Genomic DNA, 6,000 nt, shown 5'->3' with positions numbered 1-6,000 from the left:
GTGCACTCAGTCATCCGTTAAGTGAACACCCAATCGCTGGTCTGAACTGGTGCACTAGCTAAGTTACAAGTTGTGACAAGCTCAGATGGCTCCCTGACTCTCAGGCCACGGTATTTATTAAAGTCTATTCAGCTCTGTGTCTTGCAAAAATAAACAGAGTGCCAGGCTGCTGGAGAAAGTGCTGACAGTGAGCATACTTTATCCAGGTTGGAAAAGAATGGGGCTGAGCCTTATAGCCCCTAGGATACCGAGCCTGTGGGGGGAAGAGCGAAGCACTACTAACTCTGCAGACGGAGCTCTGGTGGTGCAACTACGTGAGCAGACCTTCTGCTTTCCAGTTGACTTCAGGTGCAGTCATTTGCAGAATGAAATGGTTGCGTTGCTGGAGAGAGAAAGAGCGAGAGGGAATGCGGAGGGGGGCGCAGAGGAAGGAGGAGTGAAAGGGAGAAAGATTACGAGATAGAAAAAGAGAGAGGGAGAGTGGAGGAGCACAGCACTCTCCTGCCAAAGAGGGTAATGAGGAGAGGAGCTGCAGAGAGAGGAGAGTTACTGAGCGGTTCATTGACATGCTAAATGTCAAAGGTGAAGTAAAAATCTCTTGTTAAGCCTGTGGCTCGCCTTTTTAAGCGCAGTGGTGTAATGATGTGAGCTCTTGCATCAAACCTGACTGCTTCTGCTTGTGCTCTGCCGCGACTCGAGTAAATCCAAGAGGGAATATTGAGTATCAGGAGGGGAGCTGAATGCCTTTAAAAACAAACAGCTAGTCCCTTCAGCTTTAAAGTTCAAGTTGAAAGAGCTCTCAGACCGCAACAGAACAGAAAGGATTAAACAATGCAAAGTTGTGTTCTTGACAGTAACCCCAAACAGACAGGACAAAGTCTCACACAGTCATAGTTACTTTTATGTTACAAGCATAAGGACGCTTTTGTGTGACTATGTTTATATGCACGCTAATATTCCACTATTTTTCCTGAATATTACAATATTAGGAATGTGTTACACTTCATGTCAGCTTCATTCTCCATTAGGCCTCAATCCAAATATAGCATTTTCCAAATAAGACTTGGAGGATATGCCGATATTATCCGGATTTCTGTAGCATTCTTTGGACATGTAAACATCACATTCAGTATATGCATCTAAGTTTAAGTTCTACCGCAATTTGTGAGACACAACCTCTTGCCTGTTTAAAGTCAGCTCCGTACATTGTCATGGATAATGTGATCACAAACCAACTTGCCAACAGTCTGCAGGCACACCTACATTTAAATATTAAGGAAGACTAAGGAAGACCTGGATATCAACAGGTCTTTGGATATGCAAAATATTGCAATACTGACCATTTCAAGAAGGTGCAGAGCAGAACAAGTTCACCACAGATGGAAAACGTTGAAAAAACATCTTATTTTGACACCAAGAAGCAAAATGGCACAAGCAGCTCCACCTGTTCCACTTTTCCTTATTTTGATGTAATAAATGACATGTTAGGGCATGTTAATCGGAGAATGTATGGCTGCATGAAGAGGGGAATATGGGTGAAATACAGTACAGGCCAAAAGTTTGGACACACCTTCTCATTCAATGCGTTTTCTTTATTTTCATGACTATTTACATTGTAGATTCTCACTGAAGGCATCAAAACTAAGAATGAACACATGTGGAGTTATGTACTTAACAAAAAAAGGTGAAATAACTGAAAACATGTTTTATATTCTAGTTTCTTCAAAATAGCCACCCTTTGCTCTGATTACTGCTTTGCACACTCTTGGCATTCTCTCCATGAGCTTCAAGAGGTAGTCACCTGAAATGGTTTTCCAACAGTCTTGAAGGAGTTCCCAGAGGTGTTTAGCACTTGTTGGCCCCTTTGCCTTCACTCTGCGGTCCAGCTCACCCCAAACCATCTCGATTGGGTTCAGGTCCGGTGACTGTGGAGGCCAGGTCATCTGCCGCAGCACTCCATCACTCTCCTTCTTGGTCAGATAGCCCTTACACAGCCTGGAGGTGTGTTTGGGGTCATTGTCCTGTTGAAAAATAAATGATCGTCCAACTAAACGCAAACCGGATGGGATGGCATGTCGCTGCAGGATGCTGCGGTAGCCATGCTGGTTCAGTGTGCCTTCAATTTTGAATAAATCCCCAACAGTGTCACCAGCAAAACACCCCCACACCATCACACCTCCTCCTCCATGCTTCACAGTGGGAACCAGGCATGTGGAATCCATCCGTTCACCTTTTCTGCATCTCACAAAGACACAGCGGTTGGAACCAAAAATCTCAAATTTGGACTCATCAGACCAAAGCACAGATTTCCACTGGTCTAATGTCCATTCCTTGTGTTTCTTGGCCCAAACAAATCTCTTCTGCTTGTTGCCTCTCCTTAGCAGTGGTTTCCTAGCAGCTATTTGACCATGAAGGCCTGATTGGCGCAGTCTCCTCTTAACAGTTGTTCTAGAGATGGGTCTGCTGCTAGAACTCTGTGTGGCATTCATCTGGTCTCTGATCTGAGCTGCTGTTAACTTGCGATTTCTGAGGCTGGTGACTTGGATGAACTTATCCTCAGAAGCAGAGGTGATTCTTGGTCTTCCTTTCCTGGGTCGGTCCTCATGTGTGCCAGTTTCGTTGTAGCGCTTGATGGTTTTTGCGACTCCACTTGGGGACACATTTAAAGTTTTTGCAATTTTCCGGACTGACTGACCTTCATTTCTTAAAGTAATGATGGCCACTTGTTTTTCTTTAGTTAGCTGATTGGTTCTTGCCATAATATGAATTTTAACAGTTGTCCAATAGGGCTGTCGGCTGTGTATTAACCTGACTTCTGCACAACACAACAGATGGTCCCAACCCCATTGATAAAGCAAGAAATTCCACTAATTAACCCTGATAAGGCACACCTGTGAAGTGGAAACCATTTCAGGTGACTACCTCTTGAAGCTCATGGAGAGAATGCCAAGAGTGTGCAAAGCAGTAATCAGAGCAAAGGGTGGCTATTTTGAAGAAACTAGAATATAAAACATGTTTTCAGTTATTTCACCTTTTTTTGTTAAGTACATAACTTCACATGTGTTCATTCATAGTTTTGATGCCTTCAGTGAGAATCTACAATGTAAATAGTCATGAAAATAAAGAAAACGCATTGAATGAGAAGGTGTGTCCAAACTTTTGGCCTGTACTGTATATATTTTTATTAGACATGTAAACAGCTCAGTAGGGACATTGTCTTTTTTGGAATAAGGCCAAAATTTAGTCAGTGTCTTTCAGCTCATTGTTTTGGTTTAGTTTGGGCTCAGTCTCATGGCTCTCATCAACTTTGTTGCTAGCCACAGCAGTTGTTATTAGCTAAAAAGGTCTGAAAACCCACTGTGTGCTACCTGCCCAGCACCAAACAGCGGATGCACACAGCCTGCAGCTAGCTACCGAACATAGTGAAGCACAGGGCCAACACAGGTCTTAAAATAGAGTGAATATTGGATTTACATTTGTCAGGTCATCAGAAACATGACGTGTCTGCTAGATATGTAAATAAGCAACTGTTTGCTAATATCCATACAACAGTATTAACTCTATAAGGGGGGGAATATGCCAGTGTTGTCTTTACAACTTGTTCTGCTGGCCTATAGTGGCAAATAAATAAATTAATGCAAGTTTAAGGTTAGTGAAAGATCCCGGTTTTGGTTAAGGGGATACTTTGCCAATTTGGAACCAGCTTAGTATCACAACAGTGTGTGTTGTATATGGTAAAATTCCCTCAGTCTTACCAGAACCCAGATCCCTCCGATCATCTCCCAGCTCAAATCCCAGTTGCACATCATCCAGTAGATTTTCGCTGGCTCTAGAGCTGTTGCTCAAACTTCAGATTCTCCTACATTTTTGTATGCCGGCCACCACGGACACAAAGAGTATGAAAGTGGATCAAGAGAGAAAGAGCCGCCCCTTCCTCTTTCAAACGTAGACCAAACTCAAAATGTAAAACTAGGAGTGCTGATCAAATATAAACCAAGATTCTGTCACTGCATTGCTTGTTTCTCACCTAAAACACTTTCAGAAATATATTTAGTGCACTGTTTAACTGTAATTGTTGTTTCCGATGTCAAATGGCCAGGCTTGCATTACGTCACCCTCCATTAGGAGCATTTATTGGTCCTGTGTGGTGCTGTGCATTCTGGTAGTTGTAGGTTTCCTACATCTGATGAAGAAACTATTGCAGAGATGTGTTTTGTAAAAAGACCATCTTTCAATCAGTGAAATATGTCTTTAAATGTTGAAAAAGTCAATGTACCCAGTGTCTTAATATAGCACTGGCGTTTTTTCGAAATTAAACCCAGACATGATCTTTCCCCAACCAGATGTTTTGGGTCACCTTAACAGAACCATAAAAACTTTAATCATGCTTTGGTTGCAAGGACTGAATACAAAGAAAGCAAATTCAGTATATTCACAGTGAGCACTTTTTACAAATACTCAATATGGAAATTTTATGTTAGGAGTTCCTTGTTATATTTACCAAAAATAAAAAAGATTCCAGGCATCTTTATACTTCCTACAAAACATATTTGAAAATGCAGATTGTACTGTAGTATAAGCATGGTTTTTAGGAAGATGGGTTATTTGCTGTTACACATGCCAGTTTCTTTTTCTTTACATGTGAGAAACTTGGTAAATCCATCTAACCATGCCTCCCTCCTCTGCCCATTAAAGATTTTCAGTATAGGTCAAACTACGCTCGCGGCTGCAGCTTGGAGCACAACACTTCTGCTGCATCTGCTTTGTTGTGTTCATTCTGGCATGTGGTACTTCACGCTTGGCATCCGGTGTGTTTGGGGCTGTGGTGAACACCGAACTGATGTACGCATTTCTTCACTCGCTTGACTGGCTGGGTTCCCTCGTCTGGCAGATTTACCCAACAAACATCTGCCTCGCCCTCCCCCGAAAGTGAACGACAGCCAGCAAATGTGCTGCTTTGTCTGCAAAGCACCTTAAGATTCACTGTTGCTGATTCAAATCCAAAACCGGAATCTAAATTAGGAGCTGGAATTGGAGCTTGGCCGCTGCTGCTGGTCTCATCTCGGAAATTATTAAATTGCCTTTGAGCTTAAATTAAATTGCTGTTGAGCTATTGTGCACAACACAATAATTTTACCAGAAACACTGAGTTGCGGATAAGTCGTTTGATTGGCTGCTGGGTTACAGGCCTCGAGGAATGATTTGGAATAATCAAGGAATTTGGATCTTGCTCACATTTTCGATACAGTAGGTATCAAATAAACCATTTACAAAAACTTTCTACATATCAGTCAACTAAGAAGTATCCAATTTAACTGGAATTAGATTTTCCATGAAACTGAGAAGAGGATAGAAGCTGCAGTGGAGGTCTTGTTGCACGGTGTGTGGGTGAAAGAGCCCTGAGGGAAGAGGCTTTACGCGGGGGGAAACCAGAATCATCGGAATTCAATTTCAAGATCAAGGGGTGATGACCCCACTTTTAGGGAGAGCCTCAGGAGAAGGGCTTAGAGATTGCCTGCCCACACCAGACTCCCACACACACACACACACGCATAAACACACGTGCGTGTACACATCATCCCGTGGTATCTGAGGAGGGTTAATCACTTCCTGAGACCTTGGGCTGTGGGGCCAGCCCGGGCCAAGATGGTGCTTGAGCATTCAGACCACATCTCCGTCTTCTCCATCTAAGTCTGTATTTGTCTTTGTCTGTCTTCCTTCTCCCTCTTTTGTAACCCTCAGGCCTCGACTCCCATTTCTGTGTTTAATGCAATGAGCGGTCTTTTACATTTAATGTTTTGTATTCGAGGAAACACTAGAAACTTGAACGCTGAATAAGGAAAGCAAAGATAGGGAGGTAAATGACCCGGCTAGGCTCAATGCCCCACTGTATTCCTGTACTGTGTTGTCTTCTTTCTCACTCTCACTTTCCTCCTCTCCCCAGTGGCCTCCTCCACTCAGGTTGTGAATACTGATGCAGGCTGTGTGGGCATGATGGGA

The 6,000-nt window shown here is 43.0% G+C and overlaps 1 long non-coding RNA gene across 1 annotated transcript in view; it reads left to right on the top strand.

Moving 5' to 3' along the window:
• The first annotated feature begins 460 nt into the window (after positions 1–460).
• The window catches only part of LOC117261015 (uncharacterized), an 88,134-nt gene continuing 82,594 nt past the window's right edge, over positions 461–6,000 (top strand). Inside the window, exon 1 of the long non-coding RNA XR_004501994.2 lies at positions 461–582. This is a non-coding gene — a long non-coding RNA (uncharacterized LOC117261015). The remainder of the gene's footprint in view (positions 583–6,000) is intronic.

Source organism: Epinephelus lanceolatus, chromosome 7 (genome assembly GCF_041903045.1).
Source record: "Epinephelus lanceolatus isolate andai-2023 chromosome 7, ASM4190304v1, whole genome shotgun sequence".
Taxonomy (NCBI): Eukaryota; Metazoa; Chordata; class Actinopteri; order Perciformes; family Serranidae; genus Epinephelus; species Epinephelus lanceolatus.
This window is presented reverse-complemented; position numbering and strand designations above follow the sequence as displayed.